At 37.6% G+C, this 18,925-nt stretch overlaps 41 non-coding genes across 41 annotated transcripts; 14 read left to right on the forward strand and 27 right to left on the reverse strand.

The window, feature by feature from the left end:
* Positions 1-312: 312 nt before the first annotated feature.
* trnaq-cug (transfer RNA glutamine (anticodon CUG)) lies at positions 313-384 on the reverse strand. The gene has a single exon. It is a non-coding gene; the product is annotated as a tRNA-Gln (tRNA).
* Positions 385-823: 439 nt separating this feature from the next.
* Positions 824-896, forward strand: trnaf-gaa (transfer RNA phenylalanine (anticodon GAA)). Its single transcript has one exon. It is a non-coding gene; the product is annotated as a tRNA-Phe (tRNA).
* A 166-nt stretch (positions 897-1,062) lies between these two features.
* Positions 1,063-1,134, reverse strand: trnap-ugg (transfer RNA proline (anticodon UGG)). Its single transcript has one exon. It is a non-coding gene; the product is annotated as a tRNA-Pro (tRNA).
* Positions 1,135-1,608: 474 nt separating this feature from the next.
* trnaq-cug (transfer RNA glutamine (anticodon CUG)) lies at positions 1,609-1,680 on the reverse strand. Its single transcript has one exon. It is a non-coding gene; the product is annotated as a tRNA-Gln (tRNA).
* Positions 1,681-2,118: 438 nt separating this feature from the next.
* trnaf-gaa (transfer RNA phenylalanine (anticodon GAA)) lies at positions 2,119-2,191 on the forward strand. Its single transcript has one exon. It is a non-coding gene; the product is annotated as a tRNA-Phe (tRNA).
* A 166-nt stretch (positions 2,192-2,357) lies between these two features.
* Positions 2,358-2,429, reverse strand: trnaq-uug (transfer RNA glutamine (anticodon UUG)). Its single transcript has one exon. It is a non-coding gene; the product is annotated as a tRNA-Gln (tRNA).
* A 474-nt stretch (positions 2,430-2,903) lies between these two features.
* trnaq-cug (transfer RNA glutamine (anticodon CUG)) lies at positions 2,904-2,975 on the reverse strand. The gene has a single exon. It is a non-coding gene; the product is annotated as a tRNA-Gln (tRNA).
* Positions 2,976-3,414: 439 nt separating this feature from the next.
* Positions 3,415-3,487, forward strand: trnaf-gaa (transfer RNA phenylalanine (anticodon GAA)). The gene has a single exon. It is a non-coding gene; the product is annotated as a tRNA-Phe (tRNA).
* Positions 3,488-3,653: 166 nt separating this feature from the next.
* On the reverse strand, positions 3,654-3,725 carry trnaq-uug (transfer RNA glutamine (anticodon UUG)). The gene has a single exon. It is a non-coding gene; the product is annotated as a tRNA-Gln (tRNA).
* Positions 3,726-4,199: 474 nt separating this feature from the next.
* trnaq-cug (transfer RNA glutamine (anticodon CUG)) lies at positions 4,200-4,271 on the reverse strand. Its single transcript has one exon. It is a non-coding gene; the product is annotated as a tRNA-Gln (tRNA).
* A 439-nt stretch (positions 4,272-4,710) lies between these two features.
* trnaf-gaa (transfer RNA phenylalanine (anticodon GAA)) lies at positions 4,711-4,783 on the forward strand. The gene has a single exon. It is a non-coding gene; the product is annotated as a tRNA-Phe (tRNA).
* A 166-nt stretch (positions 4,784-4,949) lies between these two features.
* trnaq-uug (transfer RNA glutamine (anticodon UUG)) lies at positions 4,950-5,021 on the reverse strand. The gene has a single exon. It is a non-coding gene; the product is annotated as a tRNA-Gln (tRNA).
* Positions 5,022-5,495: 474 nt separating this feature from the next.
* On the reverse strand, positions 5,496-5,567 carry trnaq-cug (transfer RNA glutamine (anticodon CUG)). The gene has a single exon. It is a non-coding gene; the product is annotated as a tRNA-Gln (tRNA).
* Positions 5,568-6,006: 439 nt separating this feature from the next.
* trnaf-gaa (transfer RNA phenylalanine (anticodon GAA)) lies at positions 6,007-6,079 on the forward strand. Its single transcript has one exon. It is a non-coding gene; the product is annotated as a tRNA-Phe (tRNA).
* Positions 6,080-6,245: 166 nt separating this feature from the next.
* trnaq-uug (transfer RNA glutamine (anticodon UUG)) lies at positions 6,246-6,317 on the reverse strand. The gene has a single exon. It is a non-coding gene; the product is annotated as a tRNA-Gln (tRNA).
* Positions 6,318-6,791: 474 nt separating this feature from the next.
* trnaq-cug (transfer RNA glutamine (anticodon CUG)) lies at positions 6,792-6,863 on the reverse strand. Its single transcript has one exon. It is a non-coding gene; the product is annotated as a tRNA-Gln (tRNA).
* A 439-nt stretch (positions 6,864-7,302) lies between these two features.
* On the forward strand, positions 7,303-7,375 carry trnaf-gaa (transfer RNA phenylalanine (anticodon GAA)). Its single transcript has one exon. It is a non-coding gene; the product is annotated as a tRNA-Phe (tRNA).
* A 166-nt stretch (positions 7,376-7,541) lies between these two features.
* Positions 7,542-7,613, reverse strand: trnaq-uug (transfer RNA glutamine (anticodon UUG)). Its single transcript has one exon. It is a non-coding gene; the product is annotated as a tRNA-Gln (tRNA).
* Positions 7,614-8,087: 474 nt separating this feature from the next.
* Positions 8,088-8,159, reverse strand: trnaq-cug (transfer RNA glutamine (anticodon CUG)). Its single transcript has one exon. It is a non-coding gene; the product is annotated as a tRNA-Gln (tRNA).
* Positions 8,160-8,598: 439 nt separating this feature from the next.
* On the forward strand, positions 8,599-8,671 carry trnaf-gaa (transfer RNA phenylalanine (anticodon GAA)). The gene has a single exon. It is a non-coding gene; the product is annotated as a tRNA-Phe (tRNA).
* A 166-nt stretch (positions 8,672-8,837) lies between these two features.
* Positions 8,838-8,909, reverse strand: trnaq-uug (transfer RNA glutamine (anticodon UUG)). The gene has a single exon. It is a non-coding gene; the product is annotated as a tRNA-Gln (tRNA).
* A 474-nt stretch (positions 8,910-9,383) lies between these two features.
* Positions 9,384-9,455, reverse strand: trnaq-cug (transfer RNA glutamine (anticodon CUG)). Its single transcript has one exon. It is a non-coding gene; the product is annotated as a tRNA-Gln (tRNA).
* A 439-nt stretch (positions 9,456-9,894) lies between these two features.
* trnaf-gaa (transfer RNA phenylalanine (anticodon GAA)) lies at positions 9,895-9,967 on the forward strand. Its single transcript has one exon. It is a non-coding gene; the product is annotated as a tRNA-Phe (tRNA).
* A 713-nt stretch (positions 9,968-10,680) lies between these two features.
* trnaq-cug (transfer RNA glutamine (anticodon CUG)) lies at positions 10,681-10,752 on the reverse strand. Its single transcript has one exon. It is a non-coding gene; the product is annotated as a tRNA-Gln (tRNA).
* Positions 10,753-11,191: 439 nt separating this feature from the next.
* On the forward strand, positions 11,192-11,264 carry trnaf-gaa (transfer RNA phenylalanine (anticodon GAA)). Its single transcript has one exon. It is a non-coding gene; the product is annotated as a tRNA-Phe (tRNA).
* A 166-nt stretch (positions 11,265-11,430) lies between these two features.
* Positions 11,431-11,502, reverse strand: trnaq-cug (transfer RNA glutamine (anticodon CUG)). The gene has a single exon. It is a non-coding gene; the product is annotated as a tRNA-Gln (tRNA).
* A 474-nt stretch (positions 11,503-11,976) lies between these two features.
* On the reverse strand, positions 11,977-12,048 carry trnaq-cug (transfer RNA glutamine (anticodon CUG)). Its single transcript has one exon. It is a non-coding gene; the product is annotated as a tRNA-Gln (tRNA).
* A 438-nt stretch (positions 12,049-12,486) lies between these two features.
* trnaf-gaa (transfer RNA phenylalanine (anticodon GAA)) lies at positions 12,487-12,559 on the forward strand. Its single transcript has one exon. It is a non-coding gene; the product is annotated as a tRNA-Phe (tRNA).
* A 166-nt stretch (positions 12,560-12,725) lies between these two features.
* trnaq-cug (transfer RNA glutamine (anticodon CUG)) lies at positions 12,726-12,797 on the reverse strand. Its single transcript has one exon. It is a non-coding gene; the product is annotated as a tRNA-Gln (tRNA).
* Positions 12,798-13,782: 985 nt separating this feature from the next.
* trnaf-gaa (transfer RNA phenylalanine (anticodon GAA)) lies at positions 13,783-13,855 on the forward strand. Its single transcript has one exon. It is a non-coding gene; the product is annotated as a tRNA-Phe (tRNA).
* A 166-nt stretch (positions 13,856-14,021) lies between these two features.
* trnaq-uug (transfer RNA glutamine (anticodon UUG)) lies at positions 14,022-14,093 on the reverse strand. Its single transcript has one exon. It is a non-coding gene; the product is annotated as a tRNA-Gln (tRNA).
* A 474-nt stretch (positions 14,094-14,567) lies between these two features.
* Positions 14,568-14,639, reverse strand: trnaq-cug (transfer RNA glutamine (anticodon CUG)). The gene has a single exon. It is a non-coding gene; the product is annotated as a tRNA-Gln (tRNA).
* A 439-nt stretch (positions 14,640-15,078) lies between these two features.
* Positions 15,079-15,151, forward strand: trnaf-gaa (transfer RNA phenylalanine (anticodon GAA)). The gene has a single exon. It is a non-coding gene; the product is annotated as a tRNA-Phe (tRNA).
* Positions 15,152-15,317: 166 nt separating this feature from the next.
* Positions 15,318-15,389, reverse strand: trnaq-uug (transfer RNA glutamine (anticodon UUG)). Its single transcript has one exon. It is a non-coding gene; the product is annotated as a tRNA-Gln (tRNA).
* Positions 15,390-15,863: 474 nt separating this feature from the next.
* On the reverse strand, positions 15,864-15,935 carry trnaq-cug (transfer RNA glutamine (anticodon CUG)). Its single transcript has one exon. It is a non-coding gene; the product is annotated as a tRNA-Gln (tRNA).
* A 439-nt stretch (positions 15,936-16,374) lies between these two features.
* Positions 16,375-16,447, forward strand: trnaf-gaa (transfer RNA phenylalanine (anticodon GAA)). The gene has a single exon. It is a non-coding gene; the product is annotated as a tRNA-Phe (tRNA).
* A 166-nt stretch (positions 16,448-16,613) lies between these two features.
* trnaq-uug (transfer RNA glutamine (anticodon UUG)) lies at positions 16,614-16,685 on the reverse strand. Its single transcript has one exon. It is a non-coding gene; the product is annotated as a tRNA-Gln (tRNA).
* A 474-nt stretch (positions 16,686-17,159) lies between these two features.
* Positions 17,160-17,231, reverse strand: trnaq-cug (transfer RNA glutamine (anticodon CUG)). Its single transcript has one exon. It is a non-coding gene; the product is annotated as a tRNA-Gln (tRNA).
* Positions 17,232-17,669: 438 nt separating this feature from the next.
* On the forward strand, positions 17,670-17,742 carry trnaf-gaa (transfer RNA phenylalanine (anticodon GAA)). Its single transcript has one exon. It is a non-coding gene; the product is annotated as a tRNA-Phe (tRNA).
* A 166-nt stretch (positions 17,743-17,908) lies between these two features.
* On the reverse strand, positions 17,909-17,980 carry trnaq-uug (transfer RNA glutamine (anticodon UUG)). Its single transcript has one exon. It is a non-coding gene; the product is annotated as a tRNA-Gln (tRNA).
* A 475-nt stretch (positions 17,981-18,455) lies between these two features.
* Positions 18,456-18,527, reverse strand: trnaq-cug (transfer RNA glutamine (anticodon CUG)). Its single transcript has one exon. It is a non-coding gene; the product is annotated as a tRNA-Gln (tRNA).
* Between the last annotated feature and the right edge of the window lie 398 nt (positions 18,528-18,925).

Here is an 18,925-nt window from a genome sequence, read left to right on the forward strand (position 1 = left end):
AAATTCTTGTGTAGAGACCATCACTTGCATTAAACAAAGTGGATATTTGCAAGATTGGAAGTTTGATTTGTGAATGTCAGCATCCGTTCTCATTCGATACAGTATTACGAAGAGCATAATAAGACCCTTGGTTCCATCTCCAAAATCAATTAATGCATTGCAAGAGGCAATCAATAATGTCCTAAGACATTTTTCAGAAACAAATGAAAAAACTTTCAAAGATTTGCAGAGAATATGAAATACTTAATGATTATAAATTTCCTCACCAATTGTCTTCTTGTGACAGAACACTTGAGAAGCATTTAACCAATTTGGTTCCACTGAGACTTGAACTCAGATCGCTGGATTCAGAGTCCAGAGTGCTAACCATTACACCATGGAACCGAAGACCCACTGTATTTTAACCTCTTTGTCACGATTCTCACAATGATTTTATTTGTGAGAAAACCAAAGATTTGTGGCAACACGGTATATAATTGTTAGAGCATAGCTTGTATTGAATGACATGCAACAGAATCGGTTTTTCCATGACTGTAGGAGGCATGAGAATGCAACACACATTGGTAGATATTGAAAGAAAAGTTAAGATTTTACTGAGTCTGAGCAGATAACGTATAAGATCCAACTGCGCCTTTTGATCAATGTCCAGGTACAGTTCCTTCATATGTAGATGAGCTTTTTGATCATTTCCCACCATCACAGACTTGGAGGCAATCAAATGAAAAACTCAACTGACCATCGTTTGTTACCAGTGCCAAGTGTGGAATGCTGTTGGATCCAATATAGTCACTTGGCATTTTTGGGTGAATGAACAGTTTTGTCCGCTGGAATAGCTCAGTTGGGAGAGCGTTAGACTGAAGATCTAAAGGTCCCTGGTTCAATCCCGGGTTTCAGCAAAGTCTATGAGTGGGAGAAACACTTTGAGTTGGTTAGCATTTTGAAAAAAGACAATTTCTCATTTCATCATTTCAAATCATGTAATACATTTCATGATTCCTTCAATGAAAATTTCAAAGAGAAATCTTGGGCACCATTGATTGTCCTAGATATCAAAACAGGCAAAGGTTTCACTGAGATTTGAACTCAGATCGCTGGATTCCAAGTCCAGAGTGCTGACCATTACACCATGAAACCCTAGAACTTTGAGAGTATAGCGGAAAGAATACTAAATATGACTGGACTGCAATGTGCTTGTTCATAGATCCATAAATTGAGGACTTGGAACCATTCCCGCAGCAATCCCACAATGGTCAAAATATCAATCAGTGAAATACTAGCAACCATTTGCAAAGGGCAAAATTCTTGTGTAGAGACCATCACTTGCATTAAACATAGTGGATATTTGCAAGATTGGAAGTTTGATTTATGAATGTCAGCATCCGTTCTCATTCAATACAGTATTACGAAGAGCATAATAAGACCCTTGGTTCCATCTCCAAAATCAATTAATGCATTGCAAGAGGCAATCAATAATGTCCTAAGAAATTTTTCAGAAACAAATGAAAAAACTTTCAAAGATTTGCAGAGAATATGAAATACTTAATGATTGTAAATTTCCTCACCAATTGTCTTCTTGTGACAGAACACTTGAGAAGCATTTAACCAATTTGGTTCCACTGAGACTTGAACTCAGATCGCTGGATTCAGAGTCCAGAGTGCTAACCATTACACCATGGAACCGAAGACCCGCTGTATTTTAACCTTTTTGTCACGATTCTCACAATGATTTTATTTGTGAGAAACCAAAGATTTGTGGAAACACGGTATATAATTGTTAGAGCATAGCTTGTATTGAATGACATGCAACAGAATTGGTTTTTCCATGACTGTAGGAGGCATGAGAATGCAACACACATTGGTAGATATTGAAAGAAAAGTTAAGATTTTACTGAGTCTGAGCAGATAACATATAAGATCCAACTGCGCCTTTTGATCAATGTCCAGGTACAGTTCCTTCATATGTAGATGAGCTTTTTGATCATTTCCCACCATCACAGACTTGGAGGCAATCGATTGAAAAACTCAACTGACAAACGTTTGTTACCAGTGCCAAGTGTGGAATGCTGTTGGATCCAATATAGTCACTTGGCATTTTTGGGTCAATGAACAGTTTTGTCAGCTGGAATAGCTCAGTTGGGAGAGCGTTAGACTGAAGATCTAAAGGTCCCTGGTTCAATCCCGGGTTTCAGCAAAGTCTATGAGTGGGAGAAACACTTTGAATTGGTTAGCATTTTGAAAAAAGACAATTTCTCATTTCATCATTTCAAATCAAGTAATACATTTCATGATTCCTTCAATGAAAATTTCAAAGAGAAATCTTGGACACCATTGATTGTCCTAGATATCAAAACAGGCAAAGGTTTCACTGAGATTTGAACTCAGATTGCTGGATTCAAAGTCCAGAGTGCTGACCATTACACCATGAAACCCTAGAACTTTGAGAGTATAGTGGAAAGAATACTAAATATGACTGGACTGCAATGTGCTTGTTCATAGATCCATAAACTGAGGACTTGGAACCATTCCCGCAGCAATCCCACAATGGTCAAAATATCAATCAGTGAAATACTAGCAACCATTTGCAAAGGGCAAAATTCTTGTGTAGAGACCATCTCTTGCATTAAACAAAGTGGATATTTGCAAGATTGGAAGTTTGATTTGTGAATGTCAGCATCCGTTCTCATTCGATACAGTATTACGAAGAGCATAATAAGACCCTTGGTTCCATCTCCAAAATCAATTAATGCATTGCAAGAGGCAATCAATAATGTCCTAAGACATTTTTCAGAAACAAATGAAAAAACTTTCAAAGATTTGCAGAGAATATGAAATACTTAATGATTATAAATTTCCTCACCAATTGTCTTCTTGTGACAGAACACTTGAGAAGCATTTAACCAATTTGGTTCCACTGAGACTTGAACTCAGATCGCTGGATTCAGAGTCCAGAGTGCTAACCATTACACCATGGAACCAAAGACCCGCTGTATTTTAACCTTTTTGTCACGATTCTCACAATGATTTTATTTGTGAGAAAACCAAAGATTTGTGGCAACACGGTTTATAATTGTTAGAGCATAGCTTGTATTGAATGACATGCAACAGAATCGGTTTTTCCATGACTGTAGGAGGCATGAGAATGCAACACACATTGGTAGATATTGAAAGAAAAGTTAAGATTTTACTCAGTCTGAGCAGATAACGTATAAGATCCAACTGCGCCTTTTGATCAATGTCCAGGTACAGTTCCTTCATATGTAGATGCGCTTTTTGATCATTTCCCACCATCACAGACTTGGAGGCAATCAACTGAAAAACTCAACTGACAAACGTTTGTTACCAGTGCCAAGTGTGGAATGCTGTTGGATCCAATATAGTCACTTGGCATTTTTGGGTCAATGAACAGTTTTGTCCGCTGGAATAGCTCAGTTGGGAGAGCGTTAGACTGAAGATCTAAAGGTCCCTGGTTCAATCCCGGGTTTCAGCAAAGTCTATGAGTGGGAGAAACGCTTTGAATTAGTTAGCTTTTTGAAAAAAGACAATTTCTCATTTCATCATTTCAAATCAAGTAATACATTTCATGATTCCTTCAATGAAAATTTCAAAGAGAAATCTTGGGCACCATTGATTGTCCTAGATATCAAAACAGGCAAAGGTTTCACTGAGATTTGAACTCAGATCGCTGGATTCAAAGTCCAGAGTGCTGACCATTACACCATGAAACCCTAGAACTTTGAGAGAATAGTGGAAAGAATACTAAATATGACTGGACTGCAATGTGCTTGTTCATAGATCCATAAATTGAGGACTTGGAACCATTCCCGCAGCAATCCCACAATGGTCAAAATATCAATCAGTGAAATACAAGCAAACATTTGCAAAGGGCAAAATTCTTGTGTAGAGACCATCACTTGCATTAAACAAAGTGGATATTTGCAAGATTGGAAGTTTGATTTGTGAATGTCAGCATCCGTTCTCATTCGATACAGTATTACGAAGAGCATAATAAGACCCTTGGTTCCATCTCCAAAATCAATTAATGCATTGCAAGAGGCAATCAATAATGTCCTAAGACATTTTTCAGAAACAAATGAAAAAACTTTCAAAGATTTGCAGAGAATATGAAATACTTAATGATTATAAATTTCCTCACCAATTGTCTTCTTGTGACAGAACACTTGAGAAGCATTTAACCAATTTGGTTCCACTGAGACTTGAACTCAGATCGCTGGATTCAGAGTCCAGAGTGCTAAACATTACACCATGGAACCGAAGACCCACTGTATTTTAACCTCTTTGTCACGATTCTCACAATGATTTTATTTGTGAGAAAACCAAAGATTTGTGGCAACACGGTATATAATTGTTAGAGCATAGCTTGTATTGAATGACATGCAACAGAATCGGTTTTTCCATGACTGTAGGAGGCATGAGAATGCAACACACATTGGTAGATATTGAAAGAAAAGTTAAGATTTTACTGAGTCTGAGCAGATAACATATAAGATCCAACTGCGCCTTTTGATCAATGTCCAGGTACAGTTCCTTCATATGTAGATGAGCTTTTTGATCATTTCCCACCATCACAGACTTGGAGGCAATCGATTGAAAAACTCAACTGACAAACGTTTGTTACCAGTGCCAAGTGTGGAATGCTGTTGGATCCAATATAGTCACTTGGCATTTTTTGGTCAATGAACAGTTTTGTCAGCTGGAATAGCTCAGTTGGGAGAGCGTTAGACTGAAGATCTAAAGGTCCCTGGTTCAATCCCGGGTTTCAGCAAAGTCTATGAGTGGGAGAAACACTTTGGATTGGTTAGCATTTTGAAAAAAGACAATTTCTCATTTCATCATTTCAAATCAAGTAATACATTTCATGATTCCTTCAATGAAAATTTCAAAGAGAAATCTTGGACACCATTGATTGTCCTAGATATCAAAACAGGCAAAGGTTTCACTGAGATTTGAACTCAGATTGCTGGATTCAAAGTCCAGAGTGCTGACCATTACACCATGAAACCCTAGAACTTTGAGAGTATAGTGGAAAGAATACTAAATATGACTGGACTGCAATGTGCTTGTTCATAGATCCATAAACTGAGGACTTGGAACCATTCCCGCAGCAATCCCACAATGGTCAAAATATCAATCAGTGAAATACTAGCAACCATTTGCAAAGGGCAAAATTCTTGTGTAGAGACCATCTCTTGCATTAAACAAAGTGGATATTTGCAAGATTGGAAGTTTGATTTGTGAATGTCAGCATCCGTTCTCATTCGATACAGTATTACGAAGAGCATAATAAGACCCTTGGTTCCATCTCCAAAATCAATTAATGCATTGCAAGAGGCAATCAATAATGTCCTAAGACATTTTTCAGAAACAAATGAAAAAACTTTCAAAGATTTGCAGAGAATATGAAATACTTAATGATTATAAATTTCCTCACCAATTGTCTTCTTGTGACAGAACACTTGAGAAGCATTTAACCAATTTGGTTCCACTGAGACTTGAACTCAGATCGCTGGATTCAGAGTCCAGAGTGCTAACCATTACACCATGGAACCAAAGACCCGCTGTATTTTAACCTTTTTGTCACGATTCTCACAATGATTTTATTTGTGAGAAAACCAAAGATTTGTGGCAACACGGTTTATAATTGTTAGAGCATAGCTTGTATTGAATGACATGCAACAGAATCGGTTTTTCCATGACTGTAGGAGGCATGAGAATGCAACACACATTGGTAGATATTGAAAGAAAAGTTAAGATTTTACTGAGTCTGAGCAGATAACGTATAAGATCCAACTGCGCCTTTTGATCAATGTCCAGGTACAGTTCCTTCATATGTAGATGCGCTTTTTGATCATTTCCCACCATCACAGACTTGGAGGCAATCAACTGAAAAACTCAACTGACAAACGTTTGTTACCAGTGCCAAGTGTGGAATGCTGTTGGATCCAATATAGTCACTTGGCATTTTTGGGTCAATGAACAGTTTTGTCCGCTGGAATAGCTCAGTTGGGAGAGCGTTAGACTGAAGATCTTAAGGTCCCTGGTTCAATCCCGGGTTTCAGCAAAGTCTATGAGTGGGAGAAACACTTTGAATTGGTTAGCTTTTTGAAAAAAGACAATTTCTCATTTCATCATTTCAAATCAAGTAATACATTTCATGATTCCTTCAATGAAAATTTCAAAGAGAAATCTTGGGCACCATTGATTGTCCTAGATATCAAAACAGGCAAAGGTTTCACTGAGATTTGAACTCAGATCGCTGGATTCAAAGTCCAGAGTGCTGACCATTACACCATGAAACCCTAGAACTTTGAGAGTATAGTGGAAAGAATACTAAATATGACTGGACTGCAATGTGCTTGTTCATAGATCCATAAATTGAGGACTTGGAACCATTCCCGCAGCAATCCCACAATGGTCAAAATATCAATCAGTGAAATACAAGCAAACATTTGCAAAGGGCAAAATTCTTGTGTAGAGACCATCACTTGCATTAAACAAAGTGGATATTTGCAAGATTGGAAGTTTGATTTGTGAATGTCAGCATCCGTTCTCATTCGATACAGTATTACGAAGAGCATAATAAGACCCTTGGTTCCATCTCCAAAATCAATTAATGCATTGCAAGAGGCAATCAATAATGTCCTAAGACATTTTTCAGAAACAAATGAAAAAACTTTCAAAGATTTGCAGAGAATATGAAATACTTAATGATTATAAATTTCCTCACCAATTGTCTTCTTGTGACAGAACACTTGAGAAGCATTTAACCAATTTGGTTCCACTGAGACTTGAACTCAGATCGCTGGATTCAGAGTCCAGAGTGCTAACCATTACACCATGGAACCGAAGACGCACTGTATTTTAACCTCTTTGTCACGATTCTCACAATGATTTTATTTGTGAGAAAACCAAAGATTTGTGGCAACACGGTATATAATTGTTAGAGCATAGCTTGTATTGAATGACATGCAACAGAATCGGTTTTTCCATGACTGTAGGAGGCATGAGAATGCAACACACATTGGTAGATATTGAAAGAAAAGTTAAGATTTTACTGAGTCTGAGCAGATAACGTACAAGATCCAACTGCGCCTTTTGATCAATGTCCAGGTACAGTTCCTTCATATGTAGATGAGCTTTTTGATCATTTCCCACCATCACAGACTTGGAGGCAATCAACTGAAAAACTCAACTGACAAACGTTTGTTACCAGTGCCAAGTGTGGAATGCTGTTGGATCCAATATAGTCACTTGGCATTTTTGGGTGAATGAACAGTTTTGTCCGCTGGAATAGCTCAGTTGGGAGAGCGTTAGACTGAAGATCTAAAGGTCCCTGGTTCAATCCCGGGTTTCAGCAAAGTCTATGAGTGGGAGAAACACTTTGAATTGGTTAGCGTTTTGAAAAAAGACAATTTCTCATTTCATCATTTCAAATCAAGTAATACATTTCATGATTCCTTCAATGAAAATTTCAAAGAGAAATCTTGGGCACCATTGATTGTCCTAGATATCAAAACAGGCAAAGGTTTCACTGAGATTTGAACTCAGATCGCTGGATTCAAAGTCCAGAGTGCTGACCATTACACCATGAAACCCTAGAACTTTGAGAGTATAGTGGAAAGAATACTAAATATGACTGGACTGCAATGTGCTTGTTCATAGATCCATAAATTGAGGACTTGGAACCATTCCCGCAGCAATCCCACAATGGTAAAAATATCAGTCAGTGAAATACTAGCAACCATTTGCAAAGGGCAAAATTCTTGTGTAGAGACCATCACTTGCATTAAACAAAGTGGATATTTGCAAGATTGGAAGTTTGATTTGTGAATGTCAGCATCCGTTCTCATTCGATACAGTATTACGAAGAGCATAATAAGACCCTTGGTTCCATCTCCAAAATCAATTAATGCATTGCAAGAGGCAATCAATAATGTCCTAAGACATTTTTCAGAAACAAATGAAAAAACTTTCAAAGATTTGCAGAGAATATGAAATACTTAATGATTATAAATTTCCTCACCAATTGTCTTCTTGTGACAGAACACTTGAGAAGCATTTAACCAATTTGGTTTCACTGAGACTTGAACTCAGATCGCTGGATTCAGAGTCCAGAGTGCTAACCATTACACCATGGAACCGAAGACCCGCTGTATTTTAACCTTTTTGTCACGATTCTCACAATGATTTTATTTGTGAGCAAACCAAAGATTTGTGGCAACACGGTTTATAATTGTTAGAGCATAGCTTGTATTGAATGACATGCAACAGAATCGGTTTTTCCATGACTGTAGGAGGCATGAGAATGCAACACACATTGGTAGATATTGAAAGAAAAGTTAAGATTTTACTGAGTCTGAGCAGATAACGTATAAGATCCAACTGCGCCTTTTGATCAATGTCCAGGTACAGTTCCTTCATATGTAGATGAGCTTTTTGATCATTTCCCACCATCACAGACTTGGAGGCAATCAACTGAAAAACTCAACTGACAAACGTTTGTTACCAGTGCCAAGTGTGGAATGCTGTTGGATCCAATATAGTCACTTGGGATTTTTGGGGCAATGAACAGTTTTGTCTGCTGGAATAGCTCAGTTGGGAGAGCGTTAGACTGAAGATCTAAAGGTCCCTGGTTCAATCCCAGGTTTCAGCAAAGTCGATGAGTGGGAGAAACACTTTGAATTGGTTAGCATTTTGAAAAAAGACAATTTCTCATTTCATCATTTCAAATCAAGTAATACATTTCATGATTCCTTCAATGAAAATTTCAAAGAGAAATCTTGGACACCATTAATTGTCCTAGATATCAAAACAGGCAAAGGTTTCACTGAGATTTGAACTCAGATCGCTGGATTCAAAGTCCAGAGTGCTGACCATTACACCATGAAACCCTAGAACTGTGAGAGTATAGTGGAAAGAATACTAAATATGACTGGACTGCAATGTGCTTGTTCATAGATCCATAAATTGAGGACTTGGAACCATTCCCGCAGCAATCCCACAATGGTCAAAATATCAATCAGTGAAATACTAGCAACCATTTGCAAAGGGCAAAATTCTTGTGTAGAGACCATCACTTGCATTAAACAAAGTGGATATTTGCAAGATTGGAAGTTTGATTTGTGGATGTCAGCATCCGTTCTCATTCGATACAGTATTACGAAGAGCATAATAAGACCCTTGGTTCCATCTCCAAAATCAATTAATGCATTGCAAGAGGCAATCAATAATGTCCTAAGACATTTTTCAGAAACAAATGAAAAAACTTTCAAAGATTTGCAGAGAATATGAAATACTTAATGATTATAAATTTCCTCACCAATTGTCTTCTTGTGACAGAACACTTGAGAAGCATTTAACCAATTTGGTTCCACTGAGACTTGAACTCAGATCGCTGGATTCAGAGTCCAGAGTGCTAACCATTACACCATGGAACCAAAGACCCGGTGTATTTCAACCTTTTTGTCACGATTCTCACAATGATTTTATTTGTGAGAAAACCAAAGAATTGTGGCAACACGGTATATAATTGTTAGAGCATAGCTTGTATTGAATGACATGCAACAGAATCGGTTTTTCCATGACTGTAGGAGGCATGAGAATGCAACACACATTGGTAGATATTGAAAGAAAAGTTAAGATTTTACTGAGTCTGAGCAGATAACGTATAAGATCCAACTGCGCCTTTTGATCAATGTCCAGGTACAGTTCCTTCATATGTAGATGAGCTTTTTGATCATTTCCCACCATCACAGACTTGGAGGCAATCAACTGAAAAACTCAACTGACAAACGTTTGTTACCAGTGCCAAGTGTGGAATGCTGTTGGATCCAATATAGTCACTTGGCATTTTTGGGTCAATGAACAGTTTTGTCCGCTGGAATAGCTCAGTTGGGAGAGCGTTAGACTGAAGATCTAAAGGTCCCTGCTTCAATCCCGGGTTTCAGCAAAGTCTATGAGTGGGAGAAACACTTTGAATTGGTTATCATTTTGAAAAAAAGACAATTTCTCATTTCGTCATTTCAAATCAAGTAATACATTTCATGATTCCTTCAATGAAAATTTCAAAGAGAAATCTTGGGCACCATTGATTGTCCTAGATATCAAAACAGGCAAAGGTTTCACTAAGATTAGAACTCAGATCGCTGGATTCAAAGTCCAGAGTGCTGAACATTACACCATGAAACCCTAGAACTTTGAGAGTATAGTGGAAAGAATACTAAATATGACTGCACTGCAATGTGCTTGTTCATAGATCCATAAATTGAGGACTTGGAACCATTCCCGCAGCAATCCCACAATGGTCAAAATATCAATCAGTGAAATACTAGCAACCATTTGCAAAGGGCAAAATTCTTGTGTAGAGACCATCATTTGCATTAAACAAAGTGGATATTTGCAAGATTGGAAGTTTGATTTGTGAATGTCAGAATCCGTTCTCATTCGATACAGTATTACGAAGAGCATAATAAGACCCTTGGTTCCATCTCCAAAATCAATTAATGCATTGCAAGAGGCAATCAATAATGTCCTAAGACATTTTTCAGAAACAAATGAAAAAACTTTCAAAGATTTGCAGAGAATATGAAATAATTAATGATTATAAATTTCCTCACCAATTGTCTTCTTGTGACAGAACACTTGAGAAGCATTTAACCAATTTGGTTCCACTGAGACTTGAACTCACATCGCTGGATTCAGAGTCCAGAGTGCTAACCATTACACCATGGAACCGAAGACCCGCTGTATTTTAACCTTTTTGTTACGATTCTCACAATGATTTTATTTGTGAGAAAACCAAAGATTTGTGGCAACACGGTATATAATTGTTAGAGCATAGCTTGTATTGAATGACATGCAACAGAATCGGTTTTTCCATGACTGTAGGAGGCATGAGAATGCAACACGCATTGGTAGATATTGAAAGAAAAGTTAAGATTTTACTGAGTCTGAGCAGATAACGTATACGATCCAACTGCGCCTTTTGATCAATGTCCAGGTACAGTTCCTTCATATGTAGATGAGCTTTTTGATCATTTCCCACCATCACAGACTTGGAGGCAATCAATTGAAAAACTCAACTGACAAACGTTTGTTACCAGTGCCAAGTGTGGAATGCTGTTGGATCCAATATAGTCACTTGAAATTTTTGGGTCAATAAACAGTTTTGTCAGCTGGAATAGCTCAGTTGGGAGAGTGTTAGACTGAAGATCTAAAGGTCCCTGGTTCAATCCCGGGTTTCAGCAAAGTCTATGAGTGGGAGAAACACTTTGAATTGGTTAGCATTTTTAAAAAAGACAATTTCTCATTTCATCATTTCAAATCAAGAAATACATTTCATGATTCCTTCAATGAAAATTTCAAAGAGAAATCTTGGACACCATTGATTGTCCTAGATATCAAAACAGGCAAAGGTTTCACTGAGATTTGAACTCATATCGCTGGATTCAGAGTCCAGAGTGCTGACCATTACACCATGAAACCCTAGAACTTTGAGAGTATAGTGGAAAGAATACTAAATATGACTGGACTGCAATGTGCTTGTTCATAGATCCATAAATTGAGGACTTGGAACCATTCCCGCAGCAATCCCACAATGGTCAAAATATCAATCAGTGAAATACTAGCAACCATTTGCAAAGGGCAAAATTCTTGTGTAGAGACCATCACTTGCATTAAACAAACTGGATATTTGCAAGATTGGAAGTTTGATTTATGAATGTCAGCATCCGTTCTCATTCGATACAGTATTACGAAGAGCATAATAAGACCCTTGGTTCCATCTCCAAAATCAATTAATGCATTGCAAGAGGCAATCAATAATGTCCTAAGACATTTTTCAGAAACAAATGAAAAAACTTTCAAAGATTTGCAGAGAATATGAAATATTTAATGATTGTAAATTTCCTCACCAATTGTCTTCTTGTGACAGAACACTTGAGAAGCATTTAACCAATTTGGTTCCACTGAGACTTGAACTCAGATCGCTGGATTCAGAGTCCAGAGTGGTAACCATTACACCATGGAACCGAAGACCCGCTGAATTTTAACCTTCTTGCCACGATTCTCACAATGATTTTATTTGTGAGAAACCAAAGATTTGTGGAAACACGGTATATAATTGTTAGAGCATAGCTTGTATTGAATGACATGCAACAGAATCGGTTTTTCCATGACTGTAGGAGGCATGAGAATGCAACACACATTGGTAGATATTGAAAGAAAAAATAAGATTTTACTGAGTCTGAGCAGATAACGTATAAGATCCAACTGCGCCTTTTGATCAATGTCCAGGTACAGTTCCTTCATATGTAGATGAGCTTTTTGATCATTTCCCACCATCACAGACTTGGAGGCAATCAACTGAAAAACTCAACTGACAAACGTTTGTTACCAGTGCCAAGTGTGGAATGCTGTTGGATCCAATATAGTCACTTGGCATTTTTGGGTGAATGAAAAGTTTTGTCCGCTGGAATAGCTCAGTTGGGAGAGCGTTAGACTGAAGATCTAAAGGTCCCTGGTTCAATCCCGGGTTTCAGCAAAGTCTATGAGTGGGAGAAACACTTTGAATTGGTTAGCATTTTGAAAAAAGACAATTTCTCATTTCATCATTTCAAATCAAGTAATACATTTCATGATTCCTTCAATGAAAATTTCAAAGAGAAATCTTGGACACCATTGATTGTCCTAGATATCAAAACAGGCAAAGGTTTCACTGAGATTTGAACTCAGATCGCTGGATTCAGAGTCCAGAGTGCTGACCATTACACCATGAAACCCTAGAACTTTGAGAGTATAGTGGAAAGAATACTAAATATGACTGGACTGCAATGTGCTTGTTCATAGATCCATAAATTGAGGACTTGGAACCATTCCCGCAGCAATCCCACAATGGTCAAAATATCAATCAGTGAAATACTAGCAACCATTTGCAAAGGCCAAAATTCTTGTGTAGAGACCATCACTTGCATTAAACAAAGTGGATATTTGCAAGATTGGAAGTTTGATTTATGAATGTCAACATCCGTTCTCATTCGATACAGTATTACGAAGAGCATAATAAGACCCTTGGTTCCATCTCCAAAATCAATTAATGCATTGCAAGAGGCAATCAATAATGTCCTAAGAAATTTTTCAGAAACAAATGAAAAAACTTTCAAAGATTTGCAGAGAATATGAAATACTTAATGATTGTAAATTTCCTCACCAATTGTCTTCTTGTGACAGAACACTTGAGAAGCATTTAACCAATTTGGTTCCACTGAGACTTGAACTCAGATCGCTGGATTCAAGAGTCCAGAGTGGTAACCATTACACCATGGAACCGAAGACCCGCTGTATTTTAACCTTTTTGTCACGATTCTCACAATGATTTTATTTGTGAGAAACCAAAGATTTGTGGAAACACGGTATATAATTGTTAGAGCATAGCTTGTACTGAATGACATGCAACAGAATCGGTTTTTCCATGACTGTAGGAGGCATGAGAATGCAACACACATTGGTAGATATTGAAAGAAAAGTTAAGATTTTACTGAGTCTGAGCAGATAACGTATAAGATCCAACTGCGCCTTTTGATCAATGTCCAGGTACAGTTCCTTCATATGTAGATGAGCTTTTTGATCATTTCCCACCATCACAGACTTGGAGGCAATCAACTGAAAAACTCAACTGACAAACGTTTGTTACCAGTGCCAAGTGTGGAATGCTGTTGGATCCAATATAGTCACTTGGCATTTTTGGGTGAATGAACAGTTTTGTCCGCTGGAATAGCTCAGTTGGGAGAGCGTTAGACTGAAGATCTAAAGGTCCCTGGTTCAATCCCGGGTTTCAGCAAAGTCTATGAGTGGGAGAAACACTTTGAGTTGGTTAGCATTTTGAAAAAAGACAATTTCTCATTTCATCATTTCAAATCAAGTAATACATTTCATGATTCCTTCAATGAAAATTTCAAAGAGAAATCTTGGGCACCATTGATTGTCCTAGATATCAAAACAGTCAAAGGTTTCACTGAGATTTGAACTCAGATCGCTGGATTCAAAGTCCAGAGTGCTGACCATTACACCATGAAACCCTAGAACTTTGAGAGTATATCGGAAAGAATACTAAATATGACTGGACTGCAATGTGCTTGTTCATAGATCCATAAATTGAGGATTTGGAACCATTCCCGCAGCAATCCCACAATGGTCAAAATATCAATCAGTGAAATACTAGCAACCATTTGCAAAGGGCAAAATTCTTGTGTAGAGCCCATCACTTGCATTAAACAAAGTGGATATTTGCAAGATTGGAAGTTTGATTTGTGAATGTCAGCATCCGTTCTCATTCGATACAGTATTACGAAGAGCATAATAAGACCCTTGGTTCCATCTCCAAAATCAATTAATGCATTGCAAGAGGCAATCAATAATGTCCTAAGACATTTTTCAGAAACAAATGAAAAAACTTTCAAAGATTTGCAGAGAATATGAAATACTTAATGATTATAAATTTCCTCACCAATTGTCTTCTTGTGACAGAACACTTGAGAAGCATTTAACCAATTTGGTTCCACTGAGACTTGAACTCAGATTGCTGAATTCAGAGTCCAGAGTGCTAACCATTACACCATGGAACCGAAGACCCGCTGTATTTTAACCTTTTTGTCACGATTCTCACAATGATTTTATTTGTGAGAAAACCAAAGATTTGTGGCAACACGGTATATAATTGTTAGAGCATAGCTTGTATTGAATGACATGCAACAGAATCGGTTTTTCCATGACTGTAGGAGGCATGAGAATGCAACACACTTTGGTAGATATTGAAAGAAAAGGTAAGATTTTACTGAGTCTGAGCAGATAACGTATAAGATCCAACTGCGCCTTTTGATCAATGTCCAGGTACAGTTCCTTCATATGTAGATGAGCTTTTTGATCATTTCCCACCATCACAGACTTGGAGGCAATCAACTGAAAAACTCAACTGACAAACGTTTGTTACCAGTGCCAAGTGTGGAATGCTGTTGGATCCAATATAGTCACTTGGGATTTTTGGGGCAATGAACAGTTTTGTCTGCTGGAATAGCTCAGTTGGGAGAGCGTTAGACTGAAGATCTAAAGGTCCCTGGTTCAATCCCAGGTTTCAGCAAAGTCGATGAGTGGGAGAAACACTTTGAATTGGTTAGCATTTTTAAAAAAGACAATTTCTCATTTCATCATTTCAAATCAAGTAATACATTTCATGATTCCTTCAATGAAAATTTCAAAGAGAAATCTTGGACACCATTGATTGTCCTAGATATCAAAACAGGCAAAGGTTTCACTGAGATTTGAACTCAGATTGCTGGATTCAAAGTCCAGAGTGCTGACCATTACACCATGAAACCCTAGAACTTTGAGAGTATAGTGGAAAGAATACTAAATATGACTGGACTGCAATGTGCTTGTTCATAGATCCATAAACTGAGGACTTGGAACCATTCCCGCAGCAATCCCACAATGGTCAAAATATCAATCAGTGAAATACTAGCAACCATTTGCAAAGGGCAAAATTCTTGTGTAGAGACCATCTCTTGCATTAAACAAAGTGGATATTTGCAAGATTGGAAGTTTGATTTGTGAATGTCAGCATCCGTTCTCATTCGATACAGTATTACGAAGAGCATAATAAGACCCTTGGTTCCATCTCCAAAATCAATTAATGCATTGCAAGAGGCAATCAATAATGTCCTAAGACATTTTTCAGAAACAAATGAAAAAACTTTCAAAGATTTGCAGAGAATATGAAATACTTAATGATTATAAATTTCCTCACCAATTGTCTTCTTGTGACAGAACACTTGAGATGCATTTAACCAATTTGGTTCCACTGAGACTTGAACTCAGATCGCTGGATTCAGAGTCCAGAGTGCTAACCATTACACCATGGAACCGAAGACCCGCTGTATTTTAACCTTTTTGTCACGATTCTCACAATGATTTTATTTGTGAGAAAACCAAAGATTTGTGGCAACACGGTTTATAATTGTTAGAGCATAGCTTGTATTGAATGACATGCAACAGAATCGGTTTTTCCATGACTGTAGGAGGCATGAGAATGCAACACACATTGGTAGATATTGAAAGAAAAGTTAAGATTTTACTGAGTCTGAGCAGATAACGTATAAGATCCAACTGCGCCTTTTGATCAATGTCCAGGTACAGTTCCTTCATATGTAGATGAGCTTTTTGATCATTTCCCACCATCACAGACTTGGAGGCAATCAACTGAAAAACTCAACTGACAAACGTTTGTTACCAGTGCCAAGTGTGGAATGCTGTTGGATCCAATATAGTCACTTGGCATTTTTGGGTCAATGAACAGTTTTGTCCGCTGGAATAGCTCAGTTGGGAGAGCGTTAGACTGAAGATCTAAAGGTCCCTGGTTCAATCCCGGGTTTCAGCAAAGTCTATGAGTGGGAGAAACACTTTGAATTGGTTAGCATTTTGAAAAAAGACAATTTCTCATTTCATCATTTCAAATCAAGTAATACATTTCATGATTCCTTCAATGAAAATTTCAAAGAGAAATCTTGGGCACCATTGATTGTCCTAGATATCAAAACAGGCAAAGGTTTCACTGAGATTTGAACTCAGATCACTGGATTCAAAGTCCAGAGTGCTGACCATTACACCATGAAACCCTAGAACTTTGAGAGTATAGCGGAAAGAATACTAAATATGACTGGACTGCAATGTGCTTGTTCATAGATCCATAAATTGAGGACTTGGAACCATTCCCGCAGCAATCCCACAATGGTCAAAATATCAATCAGTGAAATACTAGCAACCATTTGCAAAGGGCAAAATTCTTGTGTAGAGACCATCACTTGCATTAAACAAAGTGGATATTTGCAGGATTGGAAGTTTGATTTGTGAATGTCAGCATCCGTTCTCATTCGATACAGTATTACGAAGAGCATAATAAGAGCCTTGGTTCCATCTCCAAAATCAATTAATGCATTGCAAGAGGCAATCAATAATGTCCTAAGACATTTTTCAGAAACAAATGAAAAAACTTTCAAAGATTTGCAGAGAATATGAAATACTTAATGATTAAAAATTTCCTCACCAGTTGTCTTCTTGTGACAGAAGACTTGAGAAGCATTTAACCAATTTGGTTCCACTGAGACTTGAACTCAGATCGCTGGATTCAGAGTCCAGAGTGCTAACCATTACACCATGGAACCGAAGACCCGCTGTATTTTAACCTTTTTGTCACGATTCTCACAATGATTTTATTTGTGAGAAACCAAAGATTTGTGGCAACACGGTATATAATTGTTAGAGCATAGCTTGTATTGAATGACATGCAACAGAATCGGTTTTTCCATGACTGTAGGAGGCATGAGAATGCAACACACATTGGTAGATATTGAAAGAAAAGTTAAGATTTTACTGAGTCTGAGCAGATAACGTATAAGATCCAACTGCGCCTTTTGATCAATGTCCAGGTACAGTTCCTTCATATGTAGATGAGCTTTTTGATCATTTCCCACCATCACAGACTTGGAGGCAATCAACTGAAAAACTCAACTGACAAACGTTTGTTACCAGTGCCAAGTGTGGAATGCTGTTGGATCCAATATAGTCACTTGGCATTTTTGGGTGAATGAACAGTTTTGTCCGCTGGAATAGCTCAGTTGGGAGAGCGTTAGACTGAAGATATAAAGGTCCCTGGTTCAATCCCGGGTTTCAGCAAAGTCGATGAGTGGGAGAAACACTTTGAATTGGTTAGCATTTTGAAAAAAGACAATTTCTCATTTCATCATTTCAAATCAAATAATACATTTCATGATTCCTTCAATGAAAATTTCAAAGAGAAATCTTGGGCACCATTGATTGTCCTAGATATCAAAACAGGCAAAGGTTTCACTGAGATTTGAACTCAGATCGCTGGATTCAAAGTCCAGAGTGCTGACCATTACACCATGAAACCCTAGAACTTTGAGAGTATAGCGGAAAGAATACTAAATATGACTGGACTGCAATGTGCTTGTTCATAGATCCATAAATTGAGGATTTGGAACTATTCCCGCAGCAATCCCACAATGGTCAAAATATCAATCAGTGAAATACTAGCAACCATTTGCAAAGGGCAAAATTCTTGTGTAGAGCACCATCACTTGCATTAAAGAAAGTGGATATTTGCAAGATTGGAAGTTTGATTTGTGGATGTCAGCATCCGTTCTCATTCGATACAGTATTACGAAGAGCATAATAAGACCCTTGGTTCCATCTCCAAAATCAATTAATGCATTGCAAGAGGCAATCAATAATGTCCTAAGACATTTTTCAGAAACAAATGAAAAAACTTTCAAAGATTTGCAGAGAATATGAAATACTTAATGATTATAAATTTCCTCACCAATTGTCTTCTTGTGACAGAACACTTGAGAAGCATTAAACCAATTTGGTTCCACTGAGACTTGAACTCAGATCGCTGGATTCAGAGTCCAGAGTGCTAACCATTACACCATGGAACCGATGACCTGCTGTATTTCAACCTTTTTGTCACGATTCTCACAATGATTTTATTTGTGAGAAACCAAAGATTTGTGGCAACACGGTATATAATTATTAGAGCATAGCTTGTATTGAATGACATGCAACAGAATCGGTTTTTCCATGACTGTAGTAGGCATGAGAATGCAACACACATTGGTAGATATTGAAAGAAAAGTTAAGATTTTACTGAGTCTGAGCAGATAACGTATACGATCCAACTGCGCCTTTTGATCAATGTCCAGGTACAGTTCCTTCATATGTAGATGAGCTTTTTGATCATTGCCCACCATCACAGACTTGGAGGCAATCAACTGAAAAACTCAACTGACAAACGTTTGTTACCAGTGCCAAGTGTGGAATGCTGTTGGATCCAATA

This window comes from Nothobranchius furzeri, chromosome 2 (genome assembly GCF_043380555.1).
Source record: "Nothobranchius furzeri strain GRZ-AD chromosome 2, NfurGRZ-RIMD1, whole genome shotgun sequence".
NCBI classification, from domain to species: Eukaryota; Metazoa; Chordata; class Actinopteri; order Cyprinodontiformes; family Nothobranchiidae; genus Nothobranchius; species Nothobranchius furzeri.